The sequence below is a fragment of the Dipodomys merriami genome, unplaced genomic scaffold, assembly GCF_024711535.1.
Source record: "Dipodomys merriami isolate MVZ:Mamm:240054 unplaced genomic scaffold, mDipMer1.0.p SCAF_4, whole genome shotgun sequence".
Classification (NCBI taxonomy): Eukaryota; Metazoa; Chordata; class Mammalia; order Rodentia; family Heteromyidae; genus Dipodomys; species Dipodomys merriami.
Window position 1 is genome coordinate 19473439 of NW_027205603.1, and position 17990 is coordinate 19491428.

The window sequence follows — 17990 nt, forward strand, 5'->3', positions numbered from 1 at the left end:
CCTTCCAAATGAATTCCAGAAATTAAAATTGGTTCTCTCATGGCAAAACTAGTTTTTGCTACATTTACTCAAGGAAGAAACTGGCAGGTAACCTTTTCATGTGGAATAACGGAGCTGGAAGGAAAAGTGTTCTAAGGTCAGCTGACAGATTCCAGGGCTTCGGTATCAGCTCCCAATCTATGGTGATTTAACTAGATAAATGATGAACATCATCATCATCAACCTCCTCATCATAAATAGTGAAAACAAAAACTTACCTGCAACTTCCTCTTCCAGGTGAGCAGAGACTTCTGTACTCAACCTCTGCCCCTCAGAATTCTCTGACAGCCACCTTGCTAAACCTGAGAAGTCACCTGTCACAAGAGCAGTTAGAAGCCAAGAAATGGTACATAAAATTCCACCAATAAAGTAGGAAATGTGCCACACAACACAAATGAAACACAACTGCCACCTGGGGAGAAGCAGTGTCAACCACTACACCTGTACTCTAGAGTATGATTCTGCATGCTCTTCAGAAAACAACTGATTCCTGTTAAGTCAAAAATCTTTGAACTCCTTCTGACCTCCTCCTCCTCCCAAAAGAAACAAAGTAAAAAGTGAAGTAAATAGGATCAATGCCACAATATGTCTACTACTAAAATGAAAAACAATAGTCTGGGAATTCATGCCAGGGTTTCCATAGTAACTGGCTGACAACCCAACTTAAAACATCAACCATCCATTCCAAAATGCTTTTGACTACATATGTAGAGCAAATGGAATTCTCAAATCTACTGCTGGGAGTATATATTGGTACAAAATCTGTGGGAAACTGTCAACAAAGTACTACATGTAAAAACAAAATTTCAAGTACCAAACAACAGTATTACATATCAAAGTGTGTCACCATTTTAAATTTATTATACAAAATTATCACTCTGCAACTATGTCACAAAATGATATAACTGCTGAACTAAGGTTGTGGACCTGAATCAACTGTTTACCACAACAGTATCACAGGAACTGGAGATGCAAATTATACACAAATTGAACTCAAGATCACAAATCATTACTAACAACTTTTCCAATTACTACTGTATATAATAGCAGCACCCACACAGACGGTGCCAACTATGCAATATTTAACCTCTATGTAAAGCAGAAGCTTACTAAAATAAAACAAAGCACCAAGAAGATAGCTATTTAGAAGAGAGAAGTACCTCCCAGCTATTCAGCAGCATAGAAAGGAAAAAAATTATAAAACTGTTTCTTAGCAAGAAGAGTGGCTAAGGAAATTAACGCAAATGACATAGTGACTTAAATTCCAGTGATAGCCCAAGTTTGCTGGTAGCACAAGCTCAAGCAAACAAGGATCCATGAATTGTGTGGCAGCCCCTCTACTACTGCTGCCTGGCCAACAACACCATCCTATCAGATGCTGTCCTGAAGTTGGTTCACAAAAACACTGAAAGAGAGTCTTGCAATCTACAGATTACGCTTACAGAAACTATCACAGAATTCCAGGGAGACAAAACATAATGAAGTATAGGTGAGCAGACCTTCTGGTTTCAGCACCATACAGGAAATCCCAACAGTAATATGGGGAGAAGCAACAAGACAGGAGAACACCAAAAGTACAGCTGATACCCAAAAACTCTAAGCTTCTTCTCCCTGAGTTAACAGATGACAGGATCAAGTGTCTTCAGTGCAATAGCAGATCTTATACTACTGACACAAAAATCTTGGAAAGAATTCAATCTAAATTCTAGAAATTGGAAAAAAATACTCAACTCAAAAACTCAATTTAAAGTTCTGCTGATATAATGGAGAAGTTCAAAAGCATTATTGGTGGTGGTGGTGGTGATAGTGATGTTTGGTTTGGTTTTGGACATTGGGGGGGGGAAGGATACACACAGGAGGAGGGAAGGAGGGAGGGTGAACAAATACAATCATGCTCTTCAGTATACACTACATGGAAAATGAACTATGTGACTTGTGGACATAGATGGGAGGAGGTAACTGGGGGAAAGCCAAGGAAGGGATGACAATGTCCAAAAAAGGAATTGTACTCAGTACCTTACTCATGAAACAATAAACCCCTCTAGTATAACACCTTAGTAATAAAAATAATTTTAAAAATAAATATCAGAAACAGGCACTGGTGCCTCACGCCTATAATCCTACCTACTCAGGAGGCTAAGATCTGAGGATCAAAGCCAGCCCAAGCAAGAAAGTCCTTGAGACTCTTATCTCCAATAAACTACTCAGAAAAAGTTGGAAGTGGCACGATGGCTCAAGTGGTAGAGCATTATCTCTGAGCCAAAGAAGCTCAGGGACAGCACCCAGGCTCAGAGTTCAAGCCCCAGGACAGGAAAAGAAAAAAAAAAAAAAAAAAACTAAAGGAACTCATGATAATTAGCACTGTGGAAAATACTTAAAGGAATCCATACCCAGAAGAAAAACACAAATGAAAACAGGAAACATAAAGGAAATAATAAAACCTACTAGATGAAATTAGCAAAGAAGGCATAGGAAAGCAGCACTATAAAAAAAAAATAGCAAGAAATAAAACATACCTCTCAATTTTAACAATAAACTGTTAATGGTCTACACTCTCCCATCAAAAGACTCAGATGAATCACAAGGTAGATTAAAAACAAAAGCCCAACCATTTGTTTCCTACAATAAAAATATTTCACTCAAAACTACAAATACAGTCTTGGGGCAAAAGGATGAAAGATTTTCCAAGCTAATGGACCTGAAAAAGAGCCCAGCACAGTAATACAGATCATCCAAACAAAACACAAAACAAAATGAAGAAGAAGAAAAAAAAAAGCCAGGCACTGGTGGCTTACACCTATAATCCTAGCTACTCAGAAGGCTAAGATCTCAGGATCACAGTTCAAAGCCAGCCTGGACAGGAAAGTCCAAGAAAACTCTTCTCCAATTAACCACAACAGAAAACCCAAAGTGGAGTTATGGCTCCTAGTGGTACAAGCAGTAGCCCTGAGCAAAAGAGCTCAGGGTCAGTGCTGAGGCTCTGAGTTCAAGCACCACAACCAAAAAAAAAAAAAAAGGAAAAATTAAATCATGTCCAGTACTCTATCAGAAAAGAACTACAGAAAACATTTAAACACATGGAAACTGAACTACAGATTGCTGAATGACCAACCAATGGGACACTGAAGAAATACAGGCGAAAAATCAAAAGGTTCCTAAAATTATAATGGAAATGAAAGTACAACCTACCAGAATCTGTGAGATACTGCCAACGCAATCCTAGAAGAAAAATTCACAGCTATAAGCACCAATACCAAAAAATAAAGGTATAGCCAGGAGCCAAGTATAGAAACAGCCAGATGCCCCACAATATATTAATGGCTCCAAAAAACGTGGTACCTATATACAATGGAATTTTGTACATCCATTAGAAAGAATAATATCATTTGCAGAGAAATGGATTGAACTAGAAGCAAATCATGTTAAGTGAGGTAAGCCAAGATCAGAGAGACAAACGGTGCGAATCTCTATGATATGCGGAAGTTAGACCTAAAATATTACACAGGATCCTAGATACATACAGTAAGGCCAAAAAAGGATAGTCTTAGGAGAGAAACACAAAAGTGCAATGCCTAAGCACCTCTTCATATTTATATAAAATAATACACACACGGAACTCCTATGATATGGAAACAAAAGACTTTTTTTTCTTTTTCTGATGATTCTGTATTCTTTATCTTATATACCATGTAGTCACATGCATATCTTGGGAGTTGGAGGAGGAGGGTACAAAATTCAAGGAAAAAGGGTGAGAAAGTACAGCAGTGGAGTGCACTGGACATTGATGAAAGTGAACTATAGAAGTCATGGGTGGAAATGGGAGGGAGGGAAGGAATGGGGAACAATGAGGGAGTAGATGACACTGTACAAAAGGAAATGTACTTATTACCTGACTCATGTAAATTAACTCCTCTATATATCACCTCTATAATAATTTTTTTTTTGGTCGGGCATGGAGCTTGAACTCTGGGCCTGGGCACTGTCCCTCAGCCATTCAGCTCAAGGCAAGCACTCTACCACTTGAGCCACAGCATCACTTCCAGTTTTCTGAGTGATTTATTGGAGATAAGAGTCTCACTGACATTCCTGCCTGGGCTGGCTTTGAACAGCAATCCTCAGATGTGTCTCCTGAGTAGCTAGGATTACCGCAGCCCAACTTAAATTTAAAAAAAAAAAAAAAAAGTTCTCTGAACTTCAAAGAAAGCTATTCATCAATGGAAAAGTGGGAAAAGACAGGAGAAAACAAGATTATTTTGAACAAAATATAATTATGTATACTCTAAAATACAAGTGAAATCCCCTTGACATATATACTTTTTTTAAAAAAGTAACAAGTTGGGCACCTGTGGGAAGGGAAAGGCCTAACAATGAGAGTGAATGAGGATGAATATAGTTAAAGTAGTTTATGTCTGTCTAAATATGGAATAAAACCTGATGGGGCTGGGAAGGTGGCTCAGTGGTAGAGTGCTTGCCTTGCATGCATGAGGCTCTGGGTTTGATTCTTCAGCACCACATAAGTAGACAAAGCCAGAAGTGGCGCTGTGGCTCAAGTGGTAGAGGGCTAACCTTGAGCTGAAGAGCTGAGGGACAGTGCCCAGGCCCAGAATTCAGGCCCACAACCAACAAAAAAAAAAAACTGATGAACCTGTTTTAAGAAGGAGAATTGGGATGGGGTACACTAGTACAGGATATGAGGTTATAGGGATTCAGTGTTTACTCATGTAGAAATCTCACAACAGTTTAAACGCTCCTTGTACAACTAATATATGCTAATAGTTTTTAAGTTGGTCCCTTAAAAAAGATAACCCCTAGCTAATCTGACCAAAACGAGGAGGCAAAAAGCCCAAACTAGCAAAATTAAGAGGGTATCACAACAAATACCAATGAAAACCAGAGAATCAATCAAACAAGCTGGAAAATCTAGAAGATATGGACTAATTTCTAGACACAACCAAAAGTAGGCCAAGATGAAATAAAAGACCCAAACAGCAAAACAAAGAAAAGTTCTCACAAAACATCTCTGGACTAAACAGATGCACCAACAAAATTCTGTAAGACTTTTAAAGAAAACCAATACTCCTCAAATTTTTACATGAACTAGAAAGGGATAGAATGTTACTATACTCATTCTATGAAGCTAGTATTACACTCATTCCAAAACTAGACAAGGGCATAACAACAACAAAAAGAGAATTATAGGAAGAAAGTCCAAACAGTGAGCTCAATATCACAGTAAGAACAGTTAATAAAATAAAGGAACAAATGTTTTTTTTTTTTTTAAATGGACATAGTGAAGGAGACTGGGTCTAAGCAAAAGGCTTTAATAATACAGGACATCCTTTAGTTGGTAAGTTCCAGAAAAGTCTTATTCTCCTTAGATGCTTGGTTCTTGATTTCCCTTGACTGTATCCACATTTGATTTGTTTTGGTTTATATTTAACATCTTTGTTAGATTTAAGCATTCACTGGTTTTTTATTTATTTTGTGTCCACATATGATTTGCTTTCTACTTTAATTCCATGCACCTTGTGTGGGTTTTGGCCACATAAGTTGTGTGTTAGTTGTAATCAGAGCGTAAGCTTCGTGACTGAAATCCCCTGCTGCTCACTAGCACTCCAATAAAGAAAGACTCCAAAAATTTGGCCTTTTAAATGGTGCTTCTCTGTTCTCACAACTGGATCTACCATACAACAATAGGACTAGGGATGTGGCTCAGGTGTAAAAGCACCTGACTGGTTACCACAAGGCCCTGAGTGCAAATCCCAATACCACCTAAATAAATAAGTAAATAAATAATTGGACATAGGAGAAAACCTATGGTGACTATGAAGGCCCAGATGCCAGGTGTATCAAATTAGTGTCTTTTGCTGTTCACAAATTTATTGTAAAAAGAGAACATGTGCTGACATCAGAAACAATCCATGTTCAGTTCCCCAAGTTAGTGTGCTAGAATAAACCAATGACGTAAATGTTAGAGATCCCTTCACATGAACTATCTAAAGTCTGCGTGTATTTTTACATACAAGATTCCCTACATTAGTAGATTCATGTGTTCTGATTTAGGGGCAAATGTTGTAGCTTCATCCCCAAAATACAGCCCCAACCAGGTACCAATGGCTCACACCTGTAATCTTAGCTATTAAGGAGGATGACATCTGAGAATTGCAGTTCTAAGCCAGGCCAATTAAAAACACCAAAAAAAGGTCAGAAGTAGAGCTGTGGCTCAAGTGGTAGAGAGCTAACTTTGAGTACAAAAAAAAGCTCAAGGTCAGCACCCAGGCCCTGAGTTCAAGCCACAGGATCAAAAAAACCAGCCACCAGATTGGACCGTCAACTAAACATTAAGGAATAAATGACTTCCTTACTAGCTGGCTAGAGCAATAGTTTGGAAAACGGAAGGGAGTGCTGACCTCAATTCTAATGTCCCTTATTAATGTAATTAGCATAATGGCTTTAATGGGGTATTGTGGGGCTAATTCATACAGGACTAATTCACATTCATAGAGACTGTCCTAATCAAATTTCCATATCATACTAATTGTTAAATATAGCTCAGGGAGAGAATTAAATAGAATTTTAAGAACAGAAAAAAAAAAAGAGGGAAGAACTGTGGGGAAAAAAGTCTATTCTATCAAAGTAGATTGCTTCCTTTCTGTCAATCTTGTAAAAACTGTTTTTCTGAAAAGTTTCTGCTTTGGCTAGGTAGCTTGGCCTTTGCTAATTACATTTCAGCTACATCCTTTTCCAGCTACATTTTTAATTAACACATCTTGTAAAAAACTTACTGAATTTTAGTTATATCATGTTAATTAAACCATACCCTTTTACAGACTGTGAACCTGAGCTCAGCCAACCAGAGCAGAGGGGCAGGGCCTGCTATGTTAGGGATAGAAAGGGAGCAGCCTATCTGCTCTGTGTGTTTGCTTGCCAGCCAGATTTCTGCTTAATGCACACTCTTCTGCAGAAGTAAACTTTGCCTTGCTAAGTTCCTTTCCAGTTGGTGTCCTTATTCCTACATAACACCAACATCCCAAGGAATATCATCTTCTGTAAATGTGATAACAAATCTATCCCTAGAACCAAATACCTCTCCTTCTCTTAGCAGTTCTGTTACATCTCACATGAGATAAAATACATTCATTGCTCCTGCTCAGTCCTACTTTTCCACTGACATCCACATGTATGACAATCAGTACTGACAGTAAACAGTACCTCATACACTGTTAGCTAACCTTACTGCTTTTTGTATGTTGGCACTGGACTACTTCACAGCAAGTTAGGTAGATTTCCATGATGGCATATCTGCAGAAGTTCCTCAAGTTACTGCTGCTCCTTCCTGTACACAGAAAAATGGAAAAACTGGTATCTGGAGATCAATGGTGATAACATCTCATCATTTAGTAGAAGTACACCAGCAAGGAGCACTGTTTACTCAGTCCTGCTAATTAACCCTCACTGCCAATTCCTGACCAGAAATAACTCTGAGACTTGGTTAAGGAAAGCCAAGGAAGATGACCTGAGGCCCTCCGAGGATCTACACTCTATGCTTTTACAACTCTTTACATCAAAAACCCACTTTAATCCCAGAATAGAAAGGTACTCTCAATGCCACACTACCTCAGACACAAGTAGGCCCGACCTTCAAGGCTCTGCAGTGGAGTAGACAGGAATTGAATTAGGCCCAGCCTGCTGCTAGGGAGCTGGCAAATTACATACCTCTGGACAGCACTCTGAAAACTCTAGATAGGGCTGTGGGATGCACACTGTTTGACCACAGACAGGATGGAACTATTCGCTAACTTTTCACTAATAGAGACACCCATAACATCTTAAGAGTATAAAATCTTACCATATCACATTCATTCAACACACTCAAAAAAGCATAAAATGGATCTATATAAGAAAAATTTTAAAGCCTACCAGTTCAACTGAAAGTTTCATCTTTTGTGGCCAATAAGAAAAAAATCTGGTTATTTTATTTTAGTAGCAATCTCTGCAAGTAAAACACTTATATATATCAATGTGAAAGAGAAGGATGGAACCTTCAGCCTGGTAAATATGCTGGGCTCACACAAACCTAAAGTGAGTCAACAGTATCTAGATTTCAGGTTAGGTGTTTTGTCACTACAGAATACTCCCTAAATAAGATGGTTTTGTTGTAACTGACTTCTGGGCACAGTCTTATCCATAATTAATTACAGATTCTAGCTATGCCTGCTTCCAAGTTTCCAGTTAGCTCATGTTCTTAAATCATTATCCCTATCATCTTCACTTGTTTCTTAATAGCCTTCCCACTAAATATTAGCCAAGCCCTCAACCAGCATCTATATTTGCAAGTTTTTTTTAAAGGATATAAGAAAAGAGCAATGCCTATGTGATGAATTTTTGCACCTTATTACCTAGGAGAATGCATAACATTATAAGTCTCTTGATAATGGTTTCGATTAAGTGGAATCTTTTTACTTCCAATAAATCAGATTTTTCTGGCTTAGGAAAATTACTTTCAATCTGCAGACCCACAAAACTCTCCAAGGAAAGGGATATACTGACACAAATATGCCCTGACAAGCCTTTCTACCCCAACGCAACTCTCATAGGAACAGAGATGATGTACTCCATCACATGAATTCTGCAAAGGAGCCAGAACTTCACTTTAGAAATGTCTAAACTGCTCCAAGTTCTAAACTGTTAATTGATCCTATAAAATCCATGACATTTGAGCTATCTCATAAGAAATTACCTTTAACTAGCAAAACTATTAATAGCCAATTAATATTCATTGAGCACTTTTTAACAAGTACAAAATACTTACTTTGTATCTTATTTAATATTGTCCACCAAAAATTTCACAAGGTAGATACTTTCTTATCTATATTTTACACAAAAAGAAGAGCTTGTTATCTGGTAGAATAAGGATTCTAAGCTGACTCTAAACTGGCTTTCTCTGGACCCCTGCATCTTCCTGACATTCCACAGAAACTTCAAGAGTAAGATATGGAAACTATTCTCACATCTCCAGACAGGAATTTTGAAGTCTTGCTTTTAACCTTCCCTTCCAGCAAATGTATACCACGAATGCCAAAATGAATGCCCTTAGTATTCCAATTGATCTGATAAGGCAATACACATCTGTAATCCAGAACACTTGGAAGAGGGAGGGCGACAGCATGATTAAGAGTTCAAGGGTAGTCTGTGTTACATAGAGACCCTGTCACAAAAATAAATAAATAAATAAATTTTAGAACTTTTTAGGGTTTGGCATGGCCCAAGTGACAGAGTATTTGCCTAGCACTTGTGCGGCCTGGATTCAATACCCAGTTTGGAGGGGAAGTGGTTGCTCCAATCTAATCATACCACTGCCCAACTGCAAAATCTCTGTCAATGCCTAAAAACCAGAGCTCCAATTCCCCAGCCTTCCAACATGGCTTCAGCTAACTTCTCTAGTCTTCCTTTTTCTCCCTCTACACCAACCTCCACAACAGCCAGAATTACTCTTGGAAACATTCACTTCGAATTTAGCTTATGTAGGATAGAGTAACTGAGCTTTGAACAGACACCAGCTCTATCTCTAACACTGTACTGGGTGCTGAGTTATATGACAACCATACTAGAGGCAAGCCTTGTTCAAAATGCCCTCTGAGCCTACAAGACCTTCTCTCCTCATCAAAAAGCAAAGTAGGCTCTAAAGCTAAGGCTCAGATCAGGCCCTGCCCTCCTGTGGATCTCCCAAAGGAGACTGCTCCCTAAGCAGCAGTCACAACACAGCACAAACCCCATGAACAATGTCAAGTGTTTAGCAGGCCCAAAGAATGATGATATTCATGCCTCCTGCATCTTTTTGTAAAGATTTCTCACTCTTTTTATTGTAAACTTTATTTCACTGGCAAGTAGCTATTTTATACCGATCCTTATACAGAGGTCCAGAGCACTTACTGAAAGAAAAATCTCACCATTGACCTTAAAGCTTGGAGACTGTCTCCTTGCCTTACACTTCCCATTTAAGTACATGTCCACTGAATTACTTATTTTTTTTTGGGGGGGGGGCGGGTGGGGAGGGCTGTTACTGGGGTTTGAATTCAGTGCCCAGGCAGTCCCTCAACTTTTTCACTCAAGACTGGCACTCTACTAAAGTCACAGCTTCATTTCCAGCCTTTTGGTGATTAATTAGAGATAAGAGTTTCATAGACTTTCCTGCCTAGGTTGGCTTCATACTGAGATTCTGAGATGTCAACTCCTGAGTAAGCTAGGATTATAGGTGTGAGCTACCTTGCATTCCTATCATTTTAAAATGGCTTCTTAAAACCCAAACGCCACTTTCAAGAAACTTCTGAACTGCAGACCTTTCTCACAAATAATTAAGACAGTATTCCTTTACTTTATCTGGTTATACAGAATTATAAATATTAATTATACTGGTGACATGTAATGTTTCAATACATGCATACATGAATAATGTTTAAATCAAGTTAATCATGTGCCCCTGAAATGTTTATTATTTCTTTATAGTAAAAATAAAAACATGCTAACAGAAGTTTAAAATGAAAAAAGGCCTCCTTTTGTTCAAAATTTTAAATAAATGTCTATTTTCAGTGCCAAACTAGAAGTGCAGCCATGGAAGCTAAGCCAAATCCAGCAGATGAGCCCAGTCTGGTGAAATATACACACTGTGTTCAGAGGAGCTGTAGGACCAAAAAAGGGACACTGTAGACTTATTCACAGCCAGTGAAGAGATGGGAAAAGGGCTCTGAACCTAGTTTCTCTGCTGAACAAGAGAGCAGCATGGCACAAACTACCACAAAGATTGCAGGAGACTGCAAATGAGACCTGCCAAAGGAGCCTCAACTCCATTCAACCCCACCCCACCTCAATCCAAGAAAGCCCAGGACCAAACACTCCACATTCAATGCCACTTAGTACTGCCCTGAACACCATATAAATAAGCACACAAAAGATTCAGACATTTCCTTAGAGCTTCCTCTGTTCAACAAAGGCCAATTTAGAGATGAACAGGAACAACCTAGGGGGTGGGTAACAAGGGGCAGATGGGAACTTCACATTAAGCAAAAGCCCTAAAGACATACCTGCCCTTTGACTTGGCAAGTGTAATACTGAGTTTCCTAAGCAACAAACCAACAATGTCGTCCAAAAATGATCAGTCTTCCCAGAATTCTACCTAATATACTAACTGTAAAAGTAAAATAGGAGATAAGTAGTAAATGATGGCATACTCATAAGATACTACACAGTCATTAAAAACCATAAAACAGCTGGGTGTCAATGGCTCACACCTTAAAAAGTTCGCCAGTAATCCTAGCTACTCAGAAGGCCAAGATCTGAGGATCATGTTCAAAGCAAGTCTGGGCCAGGAAAGTTTGTGAGATTCTCATTTCCAATTAAACACCAGAAAACTGGAAGTGGTGCTGTGGTTCAAAGCTACACACACACACACACACACACACACACACACACACACACACACACACACACACACACACACACACACACACACACACACACAAAGCTACACACACACACACACAAAGCTACACACACACACACACACACACACACACACACACACACACACACACACACACACACACACACACACACACACACACACACACACGAACACGTAGAGCTCTTGAGCTGAAGAGCTCAGGGACAGCACCCAGGCCCAGAGTTCAAGCTCCACAACCAACACACAAACACACACACACCATAAAACAAGGATGAGGACAAAGCTCAGTGCGAATGCTCACATAAGTTCCCGAGACACAGAAAGCCAAAGTCAAATGGGGGAAGAGTATTTACTACCATGGAAAAGTTTGATTTTTTTAAACTACATTTTAAAGTATTTCTCATAAAATGTTCTCTACGGGGCTGGGAAGGTGGCTCAGTGGTAGAGCACTTGCCTTGCATGCTCGAGGCTCTGAGTTCGATTCCTCAGCACCACATAAGAAAAAAGCCAGAAGTGGCGCTGTGGCTCAAGTGGTAGAGTGCTAGCCTTGAGCTGAAGAGCTGAGGGACAGCGCCCACGCCCAGAGTTCAGGCCCCACGACCGGACCCAAAAAATAAAAAATAAATAAATAAATTAAAATGTTCTCTAAAACACTTTTTACTGGAATTTTTATATTAGAACAATGGGTGATTCATTTGCACTACAAACACCCCATCTTCCACACTTCGGCAATTCAAAGACCACTGAAAGATATGGTAGTGGTTCCCCTCAATGTGTATTATAATAATAATACTGAAAAGAATACTGCTGTAATGCAGTAGCCACTAGTAACATATGGCTATCCAAATTCTTTCTTCAAAACAAAGTAAAATTTCCTTAGCCACAGTTCAAGGGCTCAAGAGAAAGCTATCAAGTGCAATGTGAATCTGGGCCATTATCATCTTCACAAAAAGCTCCAGGAGTATGTGCTAGCCATAACAAAATGAAAAGATTAAGTACAAAGAGGGTGAAATTGGGGTGAACTAATGGAGGTGACAAGCAGTTAGTAGACAAGCATGCAGTCAAAGAATTACAACTCCTCGAGTAGCAGAATAAGCTGTATAAACCAAAACCTTCCTGACAACAAAATGGGAGCAGAAGTTTACAAAAGAGAAAGGGAGGGAGGGAAGAAGGGAGGGAAGAAAGGATGGAGGGAAAAGGAAAAAGGAAAAAGGAAAAAAGGATAGAACTAAATCTTTGCTATCATGATCTTAGAGGGAATAGAAAGGACATCCACCAATCAGAAAGTCATCTTTCAAAGAGTTAAAGAGAGACTTCTCTAAAGAGGAAATAAGAATGGCCAATAGACACATGAAGAAATGCTCAACCTCTCTAGCCATAAAAGAAATGCAAATCAAAACAACATTGAGATTCCACCTCACCCCAGTTAGAATGGCTATAATCAAGAAATCTAATAACAATAGATGCTGAAGGAGATGTAGCCAAAAGGGAACCCTACTGCACTGTTGGTGAGAGTGTAAACTTGTTCAACCACTCTGGAAAGCAGCATGGAGGTTCCTCAAAAGACTATACATAGGGGCTGGGAAGGTGGCTCAGTGGTAGAGCGCTTGCCTTGCATGCCTGAGGTCCTGGGTTCCATTCCTCAGCACCACATAAGCAGAAAGAAAAAAAGCCAGAAGTGGTGCTGTGGCTCAAGTGGTAGAACGCTAGCCTTGAGCTGAAGAGCTGAGGGACAGCGCCCAGGCCCAGAGTTCAGGCCCCACGACTGGACGCCACCCCCAAAAAAAGACTACACATAGAGCTCCCCCCATGATCCATCCCACTTCTGGGCATTCACCAAAATGACCACAAACAAGGCCATACTAAAGCACAACTATGTTTATCGCAGCATTATTTACCATAGCTAAGATATGGAACCAACCCAGATGCCCCTTAGTAGATGAATGGATCAAGAAAATGTGAGGGTGTGTGTGTGTGTGTGTGTGTGTGTGTGTGTGTGTGTGTGTGTGTGTGTGTGTGTGTGTGTGTGTGTGTGTGTGTGTGTGTGTGTGTGTGTGTGTGTGTGTGTGTGTGTGTGTGTGTGTTGGTGTGTGTGTTGGTGTGTGTGTGTGTGTGTGTGTGTGTGTAAAATGGAATTCTATCCTTCCATCAGAAAGAATGACACCACCCATTTGTAAGAAAACTGAAAGATCTAGAAAAAAATCATTAAATAAAGTAAGCCAGACCCAAAGAAACAAAGGTCCCATGGTTTCCTTTATTTGCAATAATTAATATACATCTAGGATAATCTTAGCAGATGAGCACATTAGTTCAATAGCTATGTACATATGACCACATAAAATGAGGCTAAGCAAAATGAAATCCAAGACATAGATACAAGAGGTTTCTGTTGTTTTTAATGTACTATGTGATTTTGTTTCTTTTGTATGTTTTCCCCCCTTTGGTATATCCCCTGTTGTTACTATATTTGATTTTGGTAACCTGGTATTTTATATATATATAAAGGTGAAATAAAGGACAAGGGGGAACCAATGCAACCGCGATATACACAGTATGTTGGAAATGATCTGTATAAGTTCTAGAGGGGAAAGAACATAGCAGAAAAATGAGGGAAGGGGTAACAAGAAGAAATGTACTTATCAACTTACTTATGTAACTGTAACCCCTCTGTATATCACCTTGACAATTAAAAAAAAAGAAAAGAAAGCCATCTTTCAAAGACCCCAATTCTCCCTATTTAACCCATGGCCTATCTCTGTAACACAGAAGAAAACAAAGATGGCTGAAGTGCTGCCTTCACATGGCAAATCTATGCCAAGTGCTTTTCTCTGTACTATGTCTTTTCTGATGAACTTTGTCTGAATTCTTTTTTAAAAGCAAGAACACAATGTCAACCTATCTGGTAACACATTTGGTTCACAGGTAGGGAATTTAAGGATTAAATATGCCTTTTTCTGATTTGGATTCAAGAAAAGATAACAGAATTCCTGACTAGTGCCCACACTAAGTAGTAACTAGGTCAGGGTAGAGCAACTGCTGAGAAGTCTTGGACTATTACCTACACATACTAATAACCATTTACAATAAACATACATGAAATGTTCATCTAAGTGTTATTATCCCACGAAGCTGAAATTCATGTTGGATTTAGTCCAATGAGGCAGTTTCTGCACAAAGATATGTAGTTCTTTAAAAATAAATTCAGAGCCAATTCCTTTTTTTTTCTTTTTGTCGATCATAGGGCTTGAACTCTAGGTCTGGGCTCTATCTATCAGCTCTTCAGCTCAAGGCAAGAGCTCTACCACTTGAGCCACAGCACCACTTCTGGCTTTCTGGTGGTTAACTGGAGCTAAGAATCTCACGGACTTTCCTGCCCAGGCTGGCTTTGAACTTCAATCCTCAGATCTCAACCTCCTGAGTAGCTAGGTGTGAGCCACCAGTGCCCTGTTATTTTTTTTAATCTCATTTAACCTCTCTCAGAGGATAACTGAAGCCCCAAATCACATGGTTATATTTTCAAAATTGTTCTCAAAAAGCAATGGTTACTAACCTCATCAATACAAATGTATAACGAGCTAAAATAAAATGTATATTTAGAAAGTCAATCACATAACTTTAGTAGTATATGCAAATATTTTGTATATGTATTTACAAATAAAGCAACACATAACAGAAAAAAGAAACTAGTATCCATTACTAAACATACCCTAAAACAGCACCTTATGAGATATATCAATGCCAACTTTACAGGTAAATGAAAATTAATAAGGATGGTTGAATGGAAGAGAATCCTGCCTGCTCCTTATCATACATATCACCTATCTCTGGTCCTATAATACATGAGTTACTCTGTATCATTTTTAACTTAGTTGGAAGAAATTTGCAAATCACAGGATTATAAAAATAGTTCACTTTCCATATATTCTTCACTCAGCTTCCTCCAATGCTCATACTTTATATAGACACAGATAATGTTCCACATCAAGAAAGTTCTTATTTAGATTTCTAATCATCATTTTTTAGCTAATATTATAATTAAACCAGCAATTTTTAAGCATGTAAGGACTAATAGAAGTAAACAAAAGAAATAATCGTTTAAAAAACAAAGTTAAATACCTACATTTACAGAGATAATCAGTAGCAAATAATTCTGATACTGATAAACTTTTAACTGATTATTCTTCTGTGAATTTATTTTTATAATTAACAGGTTTTTTAATTTTGTAATAGAAACACTGAAATGTCTCCTCATTATGAGCTGGAAAACAAGGTATAAAAGAAATGAATCGGGCTGGGAAGGTGGCTCAGTGCTAGAGTGCTTGCTTCACATGCATGAGGCCCTGGATTCGATTCCTCAGCACCACATAAACAGAAAAAGCCAAAAGTGGTAGAGCGCTAGCCTTGAGCTGAAGAGCTGAGGGACAGTACCCAGGCCCAGAGTCCAGGCCCAACAACCAGCCAAAAAAAAAAAAAAGAAAAGAAAGAAAGAAAAAAGAAATAAATAAATCAAGTTTTATAATAAAACATTAAAGCTTCAAGGAAAATATGCAACTACCACTTTGTAAAACATAAAAACCAAGTCCACATCATGAGGACAAGGTAAACAAAAATATGCATCTATTCTTCTCTAGCTGTAAACTTCCTCCAGGAAAGATAATCTATCTTATTTGTGCCTCATAAATCCTACCAGATCAATAAGTATTACCAGATCCATTTCAGATAGTATTGATTCCATTTCAGATAGTACCGATTGTAAAATACAAAGCCCAGAGGCAGAAATCTCTCACATTTGTAATTTTTCCTTTCCAAAGTCCTAATGCCCAAAGTTCAAAGATGCAAAATACTTTTAAGAGTACTGATAATTAAACATTTTAATTGTTTGGCTTCAAAGTACATATGGTCATCTTGAGCTTGTACCTAGAGATGATAGTCAAAGGATATGGTATGCTTTTACTTAAAAGTAGAGCTAAAACACATAATGAAAAAAAATTCTACATTTCAAGCTAGGTGCCAAGAGCTCACTCTTGTAATCTTAGCTCAGAAGAACGAATGGGAAAATGTGGGTTCCAGGGCAGTGTGAGCAAAAAAGTTCATAAGATCCCCATCTCAACAGAAAAGCATGGCAAACATGAGCCTGTTGTTCCTGCTATGCAGAAAGCCAGGATAACTGGGCAAAAAGAAAGACTCCATCTCAAAAATAACCCAAGTAATGAGGGAAATGGTAACAAGTGTGACAAGAAATGTACTCATTACCTCACTTATATAACTGAAACTCCTCTATACAATATCTTGACAATTAAAAAATAAAATCTAAAAAGAAAAAGAAAAAATGTCTGGTGGTCAGAAAGCAATGTTTGATATAGCTAATGGCATACAGGACAAATGGCATGAAAACTTAGTAACTTTCTCTTACTGATATTGATATGGACCAATGCTGGCTTGAAAATGTAAGACAGAAATAATCACACAGGTTAGATCCAAGTACTTGTTCAGGAGGAGGGCAAATTATAAGTGAAAGGGTCAAAACATGGTAAGGAATCACACAGAAGCAAAGGATGCCAACAACAGCTAAGAGCTGCTATAAACACACATTCTCATCAAGTAAATTGGCTGTAAATCTGGATCCTTCTGTCATCTCTTTGACACCATTTTGGGGATCAGAACATTCAGATCTTTCAGTATTACTGGAATTACCAGGGAAAATTACAATCCTAACAGGAATAGGTTTAAATGAATTCTGGATATACTAACTGAGAACTATCACAGAATCCTGTCCAAACATGAGTTTCTTTACCCTCTCCCACTTTTTGACCTTCCCACTCCTTTCTTCTCCCACTCGTCCAACACCAGACTCTTAAAACCTCAGCATCAACTCTAAGTCCTTCCTTTCCCTCCAGCTTCAGGCTCAAACTACACTGTTGCTTCCTTTCCCTCTTTCACCACTGATTTCATCCTACTTAGCAGCAGCAGGTGGGAAAGCCTTGCTTCTGGCTACTGGGAATGTGGCTTAGAGGCAGAGTGCTTGCCTAGCATGCATGAAGCCATGGGTTCCATTCCTCAGTACCACATACACAGAAAAAGCCAAAAGAGGCACTGTCACTCAAGTGGCAGCAGAGGTCTAGACTTGAGCATAGAGAGGCTTAGGGACAGTGCCCAGGCCCTGAGTTCAAGGCACATGGCCGGGGGGGGGGGGGGGGGGGGGGGGGGGGGCGGGGAGCCTTGCTTCTGACTGACACCTTCTTGGTATCATGGAGGAGAGCAAGATAGAGGCATCAACAGGATTGTTTTGTAACTTCTCACCCACCTACAACCATGCCACATTCAGATGTCCACTGAACCAGTACAACTGAGCTCACAGGCTCCATTTGCCCATTCCCATCTATTTTTCTTATCTTTCTGAGGCTTTTAATAGGTACACCTACTACCAAAATTTGGATGTCTCTCACCTAGCACTTGGGCCCCTACACTACACAGACCTAGTAGGGCCTTG

The 17990-nt window shown here is 39.0% G+C and overlaps 1 protein-coding gene across 5 annotated transcripts in view; it reads right to left on the bottom strand.

Annotated features, from left to right (window-relative positions):
- Ccny (cyclin Y) overlaps positions 1-17990 on the bottom strand; it is a 217735-nt gene that overhangs the window by 118688 nt on the left and 81057 nt on the right. Inside the window, exon 3 of one of the 5 annotated variants that reach the window (XM_069990626.1) lies at positions 7272-7375. The exons of the other annotated variants lie outside the window; for them this stretch is intronic. The gene's annotated coding sequence lies outside the window, so the exon portion shown is untranslated. The remainder of the gene's footprint in view (positions 1-7271; positions 7376-17990) is intronic. 5 annotated transcript variants of the gene reach the window in all.